This window comes from Colius striatus, chromosome W (genome assembly GCF_028858725.1).
Source record: "Colius striatus isolate bColStr4 chromosome W, bColStr4.1.hap1, whole genome shotgun sequence".
Classification (NCBI taxonomy): domain Eukaryota; kingdom Metazoa; phylum Chordata; class Aves; order Coliiformes; family Coliidae; genus Colius; species Colius striatus.
In genome coordinates this window covers 31,821,420-31,835,444 of record NC_084789.1, presented here as the reverse complement: position 1 = coordinate 31,835,444, position 14,025 = coordinate 31,821,420, and positions in this window count along the sequence as shown.

Here is a 14,025-nt window from a genome sequence, read left to right as displayed (position 1 = left end):
TAGTGATGTAAGTAGTATTAGACATGCACTTGTGTATCATTGTATGCATGATATCCTCATTGCTAAGGAGGAGGCATTTATTGTAGATCAAGAGATCTAGAAACCATATTACAAGCACAGGGACTGACTCTTGCTCCTGAAAAGGTACAAAGACGTCCAGCATGGCAGTATTTGGGCTGGAGTATTACAGAGGCTCATATTAGGCCGCAAAAGCTTCATATTCATACCAAGATAAAAACTGTAAATGATGCACAAAAATTAATGGGGGATTTGCAATGGTTGAACCCTATTGTAGGAATCACGAATGACATGCTAGAACTGCTGCGCCCCTTATTGAAGGGAACAGACCCATCGGCAAAAGTACAGCCGACAGCAGAACAACTGCAAACCATTGCTGAAATTTCTGACCTTATTACTACTCGGCAAGTCGATCGTCGTGATCCAGATTGCCCCATTGATTTGACCATTTTGCAGGGCAAAGAACAGTTTCTTGGTGCATTAACACAGTGCAAAAAACAAAAAGAGAGGCTAATCGTCCTGGAATGGCTATTCACCACGTTACAGCCTAAATGGACAATTGAACAAAAAACTGTGGGCTTAGCAATGCTTATTAGAAAGGGACACACTCGAATTTTACAGGTGAACGGCCAAGAGCCAGGAACGACATATGTGTCTATAGCGAAAAGAGATCTGGAATGGATCATAGCAACATCGGAGCCTCTACAGCTTAGTTTATTGTGATCTGCCCAAAAAATAAACATACAGTCCCTAAAATCTAAGGTGTTGGCGTGTATGACACAACAACAGTGGATTATTCGTCCTAAGCTAAGTGAGCAACCTTTGTCAAATGCCGTTACAGCATATACAGACGCAGGAAAGAAATCTCAGCGGGCTGTAATAGTCTGGGAAGAGGCAGGACAATGCCACGGAAATGGACTCTTTACAGACTTTAGAACTTTTTGTGGTTGTTCAGACCCTTGAAATGTGATGGTGTAAACCGTTGAATATTGTAACTGACTCTTTTTATGTTGCAGGAATTTCTCAGGGAATAGAAGATGCTCACATTAAAAAAGATGTGCACAATCGACACCTTTTTGACCTACTTAGAGCCATGCAGGTCGCTATCCGTCAGCGCACATCTCCATATTGTGTAATACACATCAGAAACCATAAGTATGACATTGGTTTAGGAGCAGGAAATGCTAGAGTGGACAAGCTGGTAGCTTTGGGAGTGCCTGTAAATAAATTCAATCAGGCAAGAGAGGCCCATGCCACCTTTCATCAAAATGCCAGAGGCTTAAAGAGAAGTTTTGACCTCTCAATAGAGGATGCTTGAGCGATAGTGAGGGCTTGCCCGCAGTATAGCCACTACGGCCCAGGGTTAGGTCTGGGCTATAGTGAACGAGCTCATCAAGTGTTAAAATCACATTTAAGTAAGATGTCCGACATACAGGACCCTCAGGAACGGTTGTCTAAGGTATTGTTTACTATAAATCATTTATGTATCTTTGGGGAGGAGAAAGAACCTCCAGCTCGACTACATCATGGAATGGTGGAAACATCCAAAAGACCGCCAGCAATGTGGGTAACGTACAGAGATCCACGAACAGGTATATGGCAGGGCCCAGCTAAAGTGCAGTATTTAGGCAGGGGTTATATGTCTGTGCTTACACCTACAGGTCCAATATGGGTTCCTGTGAAATGGACTAGAGTGGCTGTTACTCCTAATAATCCTGATGGTGACAGTTCACACATCGCCATTGAATCAAGTGAATCCATGTCAGAACATGTGGGTCACCTGGACGAATCAGACAGGCCAAGTTGACTTTTGTCTGACTCTTCAGTCGGTGAGTGATACCGATAGTCTGTATTTTTTCAATGGGAGATTAGGAGTAAGTTTGAGTAGGACTGGAGATAATTTCACAGAAATGCAGCTGCAAATGTGACAAAGTGCTGCCTGACAGACTACATGGGGGCCTACTTACTTCTGTAGGTGGGGTCTGCCTTCCAGCTTTTTCGTAGCTCCCATACCCAGTGGTATAACTTCTACCCACAGTCTGGAATTTTCAATGGGATTTGAGCAGTCCAAGTGAGTGGGATTTCATATAGCTCCCACAGGAAAGAAGCTGCAAATTTTACATAGTGCTGGCTGAGAGACTACATGGAGACCTACTTACTACTGTAGGTGGGAGTCTCCCTTCCTGCTTTCTTGTATTACCCATACGCAGTGCTATGACTTCTACCGCCAGCATGTATTTTTTCAATGGGAGCTAAGCAGTCCAAGTGAGTGGGATTGGAGATAGCTCCCACAGGAAAGCAGTTGCCAATGTGACAAAGTGCTGGCTGATAGAATACATGGGAACCTACTTATTACTGTAGGTGGGGACTTCCTTCCTTCTTTCTTGTAGATGCTATGCGCACTGCTATAACTTAATGGAAAGCATGTATTATTAAATGGAGCTGAGCAGTCCAAGTGAGTGGGATTGAACATAGCTCCCACAGGAAAGCAGCTGCAAATGTGAAACAGTGCTGGGTGATAGACTACATAGGGACCTACTTAGTACTGTAGGTGGGGTCTGCCATCCTGCTTTCTTGTAGATCCCATACACAGTACAATAACTTAACGAAAAGCATGTATTTTTTCAATGGGACCTGAACAGTACAAGTGGATGTTCTTGGAGATAGATAAAACAGGAAAGCAGGTGCAAATGTGACACAGTGCTGCCTGATAAACTACATGGGGTCCTACGTAATACATTAGGTGGGGTCTGCTTTCCAACTTTTATGTATCTCCCATACGTAGTGGTATAACTTCTACCGACATTCTGTATTTTTTTAAAGAGAGCTGAGCAGTCCAAATGAGTGGTATTTGAGATAGCTCCCACAGGAAATCAGCTGCAAATGTGACACAGTGCTGGCTGAGAGACTACATGGGGACGTACTTACTACTGTAGGTGGGGTCTCCCTTCCTGCTTTCTTGTTGCTCCCATAAGCAGTGGTATAACTTAAGCGACAGCATATATTTTTTACAACGGGACCTGAGCAGTACAAGTGAGTATTATTGGAGATAGCTCCCACAGAAAAGCACCCTAAAATGTGCCTTCCGGCTTTCTTGTAGCTCCCATACGCAGTGCTATAACTTATACCGACAGAATATATTTTTTGAAAGTGTTGACGAGGCCAAGAGGTTGGTATTGGAGATAAGTCTCACAGAACAGCAGCTGCAAATGTGACACAATGCTGGCAGATAGACTACATGGGGATCTACTTACTACTGTAGGTGGGGTCTGCCTTCCTGCTTTCTTGTAGCTCCCATATGCAGTGCTATAACTTTACCGACAGTCTGTATTTTTTCAATGGGATTAGAGCAGTCCAAGTGAGTGGGATTGGAGATAGCTCCCACAGGAAAGCAGCTGCAAATGTGACACAGTGATGACTGATAGACTACATGGGGATCTACTTACTACTCTAGGTGGGGTCTGCCTTTCTGCTTTCTTGTAGCTCCCTTACGCGGTGGTATAACTTCTACCGCCAGCATGTATTTTTTCAATGGGATCTGAGCAGTACAAATGAGTATTTTTTAAGATAGCTCCCACAGGAAAGCAGCTGCAAATGTGACAGCGTACTTGCTAACAGACTATATGCGGGCCTACTTACTACTTTTGGTAGTTTGAGCCTGGCTGGATGCCAGGTGTCCACCATTCCGCTCTATCTTCCACCTCCTCAGGAAGCCAGGGAAGGGGAGAAAATAAGATGGGAGTCTTGTGGGTTGAGATAAAAGCAGTTTAATAAAGAAGCAGCAAAGCCGCATGCGCGGGAAGCAAAGTAAAAGTAGATAAAGCTGTTACTCTCAACTTCCCATCAGCAGCGATGTCCGGTCACCTGGAGGGACAGCCCTGATGCTGTGCGAGCGGTAGTCATAATATTGATATCAACAGTAAGCACAGCACTGCAGGAGCTGCTGTGGAAAATCACTACCATCCCAGACCCACTACAGTCTCCACCCCTTATTCCATACCATTTCTGTCATGCTCACACAAACCATCTTAAGAACCCATATACATCCTTATATACTCTCATTAACCAGTACCTCCACTCTTCAACAGACAAACATCATTCTTGTATTCCCTCTTGCATCTTGCATCACACAAACAAACAACATTCTTATATGTTTCATCCTCTGTAGATGTTCAGTGGAGCAGGCCATAACTTCTGTCTCATCCATCAAGATGGATATCCAGGCCAGAGGAAACAGTGTGTTCAGTGTTGGGCACCAGATCCGGCTTGGTTTGTCCACTTGTCCGGTTTTTCTTGCAAAGTTCATCTACAACAGATAACTCACATAACAGGTTATTTTCCCCCCAAGGTTAAGTCTCCTTGAGGTACACAATGAGTTTCCCCATCCTTTCTCATCACCCACCAAGTACACCCAGGCCCTTGAGCAAAGACCATCCCATGAATGGGTTTGCCCTTTCCCATGGGAGGTGCAACCCATACTGCCTTCCCCAGCCATTTACCTGGGTGCACTACAGGGACCTTATCTCCTCCCACAGTATGTAGTGGTTTTGTTTGGGCAGGACCAGGATGGTTAGTTGAACCTCTGCTGTTAACCAGTCAAGTGGCTTCTGCTAAATTTTTATCCCACTGCTTCCATGCCCCACTGCCCAGTGATCTCTTAAGTAATCCGTTATATCTCTCAATCTTTCCAGAGATTTGTGGGTGATAGGGGATGTGGTATATCCACTAAGTGCCATGTTTCTTTGCCCAGGAGTTTATGAGATTATTTCGAAAATGAGTTCCATTATTTGACTCAATTCTTTCTTGCCTTTCAAGACCCAAGACAGTATTTCGGGCAGTGGCGTGGTTTACAGAGTATGTTTCCAACCAACCGGTAGTTGCTTCCACCATGGTGAGTATATAACGCTTGCCTTGATGTGTTCGTGGTAGTGGTCCAACATAGTCAATTTGCCAGGCCTCACCATACTGAAAACCCAGCCATCGGCCTGTGTTCCAGGGAGACTTGATTCGTGTGGCTCGCTTGATTGCAGCACACGTTTCACATTCATGGGTGACCTGTGTAATGGTTTCCATGGTCAAGTCAACCCCTCGATCACGAGCCCATCTATATGTTGCATCTCTTCCCAGATGTCCTGATGTTTCATGGGCCCATCGAGCTATAAATAGCATCTACATGACGTACTTTCAGAGTCATATTTTCCACCCGAGCAGCAATGTCTTGCCATAATGCAGCAGCCCAGATGGGTTTACCCTTGCGCTGCCAGTTGGTCTTCTTCCATTGCTTTAGCCATCCCCATAGAGCATTAGCCACCATCCGGGAGTCAGTATAAAGATAGAGTACTGGCCACTTCTCTCGTTCTGCAATCTTTAGAGCTAGTTGGATAGCCTTCACTTCAGCAAACTGACTTGACTCACCTTCTCCTTCAGTGGCCTCAACAACTCGTCGTGTGGGACTCCACACAGCAGCTTTCCACTTATGATGATTTCCAACCACGCGGCAGGATCCATCAGTAAACAAAGCATAATGCCTCTCATCTTCTGATAGTTCATTATATGGTGGTGCCTCTTGGGCACGAGCTACTTCCTCAGGCAATGTTCCAAAATCTCCATGATTTCTTCCAGGATTCCTGGACGATTAGATTTCCCTAGCCGAGATCGTTGTGTAATCAACGCCATCCACTTACTCCATGTAGCGCTGGTTGCATGATGTATAGAAGGGGTTTTCCCTTTGAACATCCAGTGTAACACAGGCAGACGTGGTGCCAAGAGGAGATGAGCTTCTGTGCCAATGACTTCTGAAGCAGCTCGAAGTCCCTCATATGCTGCTAGTATTTCTTTTTCAGTTGGGGTGTAGTGGGCTTCCGATCCTCGATATCCTCGGCTCCAAAACCCTAATGGTCGACCTCGGGTTTCTCCAGATGTTTTCTGCCAGAGGCTCCAGGTGAGACCATGCTCTCCAGTGGCAGTGTAGAGGATATTCTTCACATCTGATCCTGTACGGATGGGCCCAAGGGCGACTGCACGAGCTATTTCCTGTTTAATTTGTTGAAAAGCTTGTTGTTGCTCAAGGCCCCACTCAAAACAGTTCTTCTTTCTGGTTACTCTAAAGAGAGGGCTCACAAGCTGACTATAACCTGGGATATGCATCCTCCAGAATCCCACAAGGCCCAGGAAAGCTTGTGTTTCTTTCTTATTAGTTGGTTGAGACATAGTCGCTATTTTGTTCACAACATCCACAGGCACATGCCGACGCCCAACTTGCCATTTTATGCCCAAAAACTGTATCTCTTGTGCAGGTCCCTTTACTTTGTTTCTTTTTACAGCAAAATCAGCTTTTAGGAGAATCTGTATTATTCTTTTCCCTTTCTCAAACACTTCTTCTGCCTTGTTGCTCCATACAATTATGTCATCAATGTACTGTAAATGTTCAGGGGCATCACCCATTTCCAGCACAGTTTGGATTAGACCATGACAAATAGTAGGACTATGTTTCCAGCCCTGGACAATCGATTCCAGGTATATTGGACACCTCTCCATGTGAAGGCAAATTGTGGCCTGCACTCTGCTGCCAATGGAATTGAGAAGAATGCATTAGCGATGTCAATCGTAGCATACCACTTGACTGCTTTTGACTCCATACTGGAGCTCTAACATGTCTGGTACAGCAGCACTCAGTGGTGGTGTCACTTCGTTCAGGCCACGATAGTCTACTGTTAACCTCCACCCTCCATCAGATTTTTTCACAGGCCATATGGGACTATTAAATGGGGAATGAGTTTTGCTAATTACTCCTTGAGCCTCCAGTTGATGAATCAACTCACGGATGGGAGTCAGGGAATCTGGGTTCGTGCGATATTGCCTCCGGTGCACCGTCCTGGTAGCAATTGGTACCTGTTGCTCTTGAACTTGCAGCAATCCCACAACAAAAGGGTCTTCTGAGAAGCCAGGTAAATTAGAGAGTTGTTTGATTTTCTCTGTATCTACAGTGGCTATACCAAAAGCCCATCAATATCCCTTGGGGTCTTTGAAGTACCCTCTCCTGAGGTAATCTATGCCAAGAATACAAGGGGCCTCTGGACCAGACACAATGGGATGTTTTTCCCATTTGTCCCCTGTTAAGCTCACTTCAGCCTCTAATACAGATAATTCTTCACATCCCCCTGTCACTCCAGAGATCCAGACAGAATCTGTGCCTCTATACCTTGATGGCATCAATGTACACTGTGCCCCTGTGTCTACTAAGGCTTTATACCTTTGTGGGTTTGATGTGCCAGGCCATCGAACCCACACAGTCCAGTAGATTCGGTCATCCCTTTCCTCCTCCTGGCTGGAGGCAGGGACCCTCTATTTCTGTTCTTCATCAGAGTATTCGCTATCTGATCCTTGCAATTTTAGACCTGAAGTCTCATTGGCATCGAAGGAAGTAGTTGCAGTTCTTCTATGTCTTGGAGATTGTTGATTGTCCTCTTTTGTTTTGGCAGTTACTATGCTGACAGCCCTCTTGGGTGGTCCTTTTCTAACAGCTGTCTTCCCCCTTAGTTCACGTACACGCGCTTCCAGCTTAAAAGTGGGTTCACCATCCCACTTCCACATATCCTCTCCTTGGCCACGCAAAAAGAGCCAGAGTTCATTTCGCGGTGTACTCCTGTGTCTGGGACTTCCTTTTCCCCTGGTCGGGACAGTGGATGACTGAATTCTTGAGGCAGATCTGACAGTCAGGCCATCATCCCACACTGATGAGGAGGTGCAGAGGCTCTCTTCATAGTTCTGTTACCAAGATACCCTCTCCACTGTTGGTATATCCATGTCTGGATGATACACCATTGCCAGGATATTAGAACATGTAGCTGGGACACTCTGAATCACTTTTCTCAACATGGCCCGTGTACACTGGACATCGTCTGGATCTGTGGAGGCCTCGACATTATCTAGATCACCATAGATGACTTCCAACACAGCTAATTCCCTTAGATATTGGATCCCTTCATCAGCTCTAGTCCACTTTCCTCGGGCATTTACAAGGTCTTCCTTGAATGGGTATCTTGCCCTTACACTTGAGAGGAGCCGTTTCCAGAGACTACAAATTGAGGTCTTCTTTCCAATGCCTCTATCAATTCCCCGGTCTCTAGCAAGAGATCCTAGCTGTTGGGCTTCTCTGCCTTCCAATTTCTGACTGTCAGCCCCGTTATCCCAACATCGGAGCAGCCAGGCACCAATCCGCTCACCTGGCTGGCGACTGTAATCTTTTCGCATATCTCTAAGTTCTGTTGAGGTGAGGGACCGAGTAGTTTCCATTTCCTTTTTGATTTCTTTCACTCCTTCTCCTGATCTCCTTACCGAAGGACCAGTTTCTTCTTCTAGCCTTTCCTCTTCCTCCTCTTCTGCCCTTACTAATCGATGATATGGACTTGACCTCCTTATCCACTGCTTCTTTTTCACTACTGGGGCAACCACTGTGGTTGTTGTTTGGTTCCCTGACTCAACCATGGAAGTCTCAGGTATAGTTTGAATTTCCACCTCGGCCATAGTTCTCTGAGAGGACTGGACTGCGACTGACTCAACCATGGTGGTCTCAGGTACCGTTTGAGTTTCCACTTCAATCATAGTTCTCTGAGAGGACTGGAATGCAGCTCGGTAGGCAGAGACTAGGCCCCAGTATAGTGCCTGAACCTGATGGGCCTCATTAGGGTAAGTAAGACACCCTTCTATCAGGTAGCGTGTCAGTAAAGCAGGGTTTTTTACCTGTTCAGGTGTAAAATCCCAGGTTACAGGAGGTGATAACCATCCTAGGAATTTGCCCGAATTCATCCACACACCCTGCCACCCAGGGACTGGCTGCTTCAGGGGGCATTTTAACATGTTTCCATTGCAAATTTGTCCTTTCTGATACCCAGATGAGTCCAGATTCCACGAAATATGTCATATACCAACCATGTTAATTAGTAATATTAAAACTCTCATATAAGGGTGACTAAGGACCTGGGAAGTCTGTATAACAAAATTGTCTAGATCAGTCCGAGCTGAGGGGAAAGAGATGCTTTGCCCCATGGTCTCAACAAGATAGCTCCCACAGCACAGTAAATCCATCAGTAACAGAATGAGACTTGCTATTATTATTTGGGCCATCATATTCCCAGGCCCTTTCATCCTTTTAAATAAAATCATATAGCCAGCTTAGCAAAGCTATTAAGGTTAAATCACAGCACAGAGCCAATGTTAGTAGCATCGTGTTCCCAAACATTAGAAAGTGTAAGATAAGCTGCATAACAGCAAGGCTCCGTGGCCAGCACAGGAACTTTGCACTCATTGGCTTACTGTAATTGCAATGCAGTTAATGTAAAACTGCTATTATCTCGTCCCACATTGGGCATCAAAAGGGCTGTGGTAGTTTGAGCCTGGCTGGATGCCAGGTGCCCACCACATTGCTTTATCCCCCATCTCCTCAGCAAGCCAGGGAAGGAGAGGAAATAAGATGGGAGTCTCGTGGGTTGAGATAAAAGCAGTTTAATAAATACGCAGCAAAGCCGCGCTCTGAAAGCAAAGCAAAAGCAGATAAAGCTGTTACTCTCTACTTCCCATCAGCAGCGATGTCCGGCCACCTCCCGAGAAGCAGGGCTTCAGTACACGTAGCGGTTACTTTTGGAAGGCCAGAAATGAATCTCGCCTCCCCTTCCTGCTCCTCTCCCCCAGTTTATATCACTGAGCTGACGTCATATGGTATGGAGTATCTCCTTGGTCAGCCTGGGTCAGCTGCCCTGGCCGTGGTCCCTCCCAAGACCATGCCCATCCACAGCTATTGGTGAAGGTGGGGGAAGGAATGCTGGAGGGACAGCCCTGATGCTATGCGAGCGGTAGTCATAACATTGATAACAACAGTAAGCATAGCATGGCAGGAGCTGCTATGGAAAATCATTACCATCCCAGACCCACTACACTCCCATAAGCAGTGATATAACTTAACCGACAGCATACATTTCTTCAATGGGAGTTGAACAGTCCAAGTGACTGGGATTGGAGATAGCGCCCACAGCAAAGCAGGTGCAAATATGACACAGTGCTTGCTGTTAGACTACATGGAGACCTACTTAGTACTGCAGATTGGGTCTGTACTCCTGCTTTCTTGTTGCTCCCATACGCAGTGGTATAACTTAAGTGACAGCATATATTTTTTCAATTCGCGTTGAGCAGTCCAAGTGACTGGGATTGAAGATAGCATCCACAGGAAAACAGCTGCAAAAGTTGCACAGTACAATCTGATAGACTACAATGTGACCTACATACCACTTTAGGTGGGGTCTGCCTTCCTGCTTTCTTGTAGCTCCCATACGCAGTGGTATAACTTCTGCCGACAGAATATGTTTTTAAAGGGAGCTGACGAGGTTACGAGCGTGGGATTGGAGATAGCTCCCACAGTACAGCATGTGCAAAGGTGGCACACTGCTGGCTGAGAGACTACATGGGGATATACTTACTACTGTAGGTGGGGTCTCCCTTCGTTCTTGCTTGTAGCTCCCATAGGCAGTGGTATAATTTCTATCGCCAGCATGTATTTTTTTAATGGGACCTGAGCAGTCCATGTGAGTGGGATTGGAGATCGCTCCCACAGGAAAGAATCTGCCAATGTAACACAGTGCTGGCTGATAGAATACATTGGGGCCTACTTACTAGTGTAGGTGGGGTCTGCCTTCCAGCCTTTTTTTAGCTCCCATTCGCAGTGGTATAACTCAAGCGACAGCATATATTTTTTCAATGGGACCTGAGCAGTCCAAACGACAGGGATTGGAGATAGCGCCCACAAGAAAAGAACTGCAAATGTGAAACAGTGCTGGCTGATAGACTACATGGGGACCTACTTAACACTGTAGTTAGGGTCTCCCTACCTGTTTTCTTGTACCTCCCATACGCAGTGGTATAACTTCTACTGACAATCTCTATTTTTAAAGGGAGATGACGAGGCCAAGAGCGTGGAATAAGAGATAGATCTCACAGGAAAGCAGCTTCAAAGGTGACACAGTGCTGGCTGAGAGACTCCATGGGGACCTACTTACTACTGTAGGTGGCGTCTACCTTCCTGCTTTCTTGTAGTTCCCATACACAGTGGTATAACTTAACCGACAGCATACAGTTTTTCAATTGGTGTTGAGCAGTCTAAGTGACCGGGATTGGAGATAGCGCCCACAGGAAAGCAGCTGCATATGTGACACAATGCTACCTGATAGACTACATGGGGACCTACTTACTACTGTAGGTGGGGTCTTCGTTCCTGCTTTCTTGTAGCTCCCATACGCAGTGGTATAACTTCTACGGACAGTATGTATTTTCAATGGGCGGTGAGCAGGACAAGAGCATGGGTTTGGACAGTGCTCCGACAGGAAAATAGCTGCAAAGGTTGCACAGTGCAAGCTGATAGACTACAATGTGACCTACATATCACTTTAGGTGGGTCTGCGTACCTGCTTTCTTGTAGTGCCCAGATGCAGTGGCGTACGTTTTACCTGCAGCATGTATTTTTTCAAAGTGAGCTGGGCAGGCCAAGTGCATGGGATTGTAGATAACTCCCACAGGAAAATAGCTGCAAATATAACACAGTGCTGGCTGATAGACTACATGGGGACCTACTTGCTACTGTAGGTGGGGTCTCCCTTCCTGCTTTCTTGTAGCTCCCATACTTGCTGAAGACGACGGGAAACAGTCACATCCTATAGTGCTGAGCCAGTTGTAAAGATACAACTCTTTTATAGGTACAATAATCAGGTTCATACATATTGCAAAAGCTAAGCTCATTGGTTCCCAGTTTAATGTCAATCCTGCCTCTGTTTCAACATACTTCGGATGCTTGTGGCTGCTCAACCCAAACTAAGCTCCTGCTTTCTCATCCTGTTATCATACAACTCTCTTGCTCAAGGACACCACGTCCTTGAGCAAGAGTCCAATATCTTATCGCTTAATGCTTACTGCCTAATCAGCAGTAGTCTATCATGTCCTCTTTCCTCTAGCCAAGTCTCCACAAAGCTCGCTACACTTCCCCCGTTTTCTTTTTGGACAATGATATTAGTCTGCCACATCCTCTCAAGTGTTCTTTCTATTCTCCGTTGAATACAATTTATAAAACAGTGAAATACTAACAATACAAATAAAACAATAGCCATAAAGTCAATTCCATACATTATAACATTTTGCAACCAAGGGCCTATTCCTCATCTCTTAAGCCATCCTTCAAGTCCTAATCCCCCTTCTTGTTTCAACTGATGGAATCCCTGTTGAAGTTCTTTCAGTTTTGCATGTATCGAGGTGGAATGGTCCGACAGATTTGTACAACACATGCCCTCAAATTCTTCACATCCATGTCCGTGGGCTAATAATAAAAAGTCTATGGCAACTCTATTTTGTAACACCGCATGATTTACACTTTGAACGTCAGCTGTTAACATATCAATCATTTCTGAGGTTTTATTTAACTCATCTTTAGTCCAACATCCTAACTGTTTAGCCAAGTTCATGGCCTTATTGGCTGCTCCTCCTGGCAAAAGGGTGGCAACTATGACTTGCTTCAGTTCACTCCAAAATTGTGGGGGACCAATATCAGTGCAATGAAACTCATAATAACTACTTTTTTTGCGGGAGCTATTATTATGGTCAGCAAGCTGCATTAGCGTGGTTAAGTTAGGGTGGAATAAAGAGAGTTTCCCCAAATAACAGGGTCCACCCGGGGGATTTACTGGTATTCCGTTCCGTTCCAGGCCCTTTCTCCACAGATTAAAAATATACCCGTGGGCAATTTCTTCGGTGATGTAATACTAGAGACATTACAGCTGGAATACAATTGCTTAAATACCATTTCTGACTTCAGAGTCTAAGGTGGCCCAATATTTTTGATTTCTATTAAAGTCCTGGATATCCCGTGACATAAAACTTTGCCCAGTTCCATTAGTACCAAAGCTTGCATTGGCACTTCCAAACAAGTCTATTTCCTCAGGGGGTGAGGCTAATGTGGTATTAAGGGACTTAATTATCTCACATTGACGATTCCCGTCCGAATGATCGTGATCATTGCTAACTGTGTTCAGCCCCGTTCTATTACACAAGGTGTTATTGTCTACTAGTCCACAAACTCCTCCAGATTCCACACGGGCAATCCTATCAAACACGTTTTAAAAGGATTAGTAACCCCTCCCAAACTAAGACAAAGAGATGATTGACCAGTTTGATTAGCAAAGGTTATCCAAATATTATCTGTAGGCTGATGAAAATGCATCAAGCTCTTAGCAATTATAGTTACACTAAAAGCAATGGTTATAACAAAACACCTCATTATTATTCATTAAATTCACTGTCTTTTTTTTATATAATCTTCAGTCTTTTGATTGTTAGGCAGCAAGACGAGGGTGTATTTATTCTGCAATCTCTTTCTGTCCTTATTCGTCTGATGTTTTGATCTCCGCAGCTTCAAGGACAGCTCTTGTCCACCTGGCTGGCACCAAAGTAGATCCTATGGGAGAATCAACACACAAATAGCCACATCCCCAGTATAGTACTTTGGCGGGAGGCTGCCATATCCCTGTTTTAGGGTCACGATATTTAACCCATATTTCTTTCTTCCCCTTGTTTTGTGCCTTTGGATTATAATGCATTATTACAGGTGGTTGCTTCTGTTCCCCAAACACACACAGGTGGTTCATCAGAAATAAAGCCTTCAACAATTTCATATATGGGTCTTTAACATCCCCATATTTATCAAGATATCTTTTTAGAGTCCCATTAACTCTTTTTATTATGGCTTGTGTTGTGGGGGAATGGGGAATCCCTGTTACATATTCAACTCTTCATTGACTCATAAACTGTTCTATGCTTCTACTTATATAGGCCGGCCCATTCTCTGTCTTTATTTTCTGAGGAATTCCCATTACCGCAAAACAACTATATAAATGATGCTCCACATGTATGGTCCTCTCCCCTGTCTGTGCTGTTGCCCAAATGAATTTGCTCCATGTGTCTATGGTTACATGC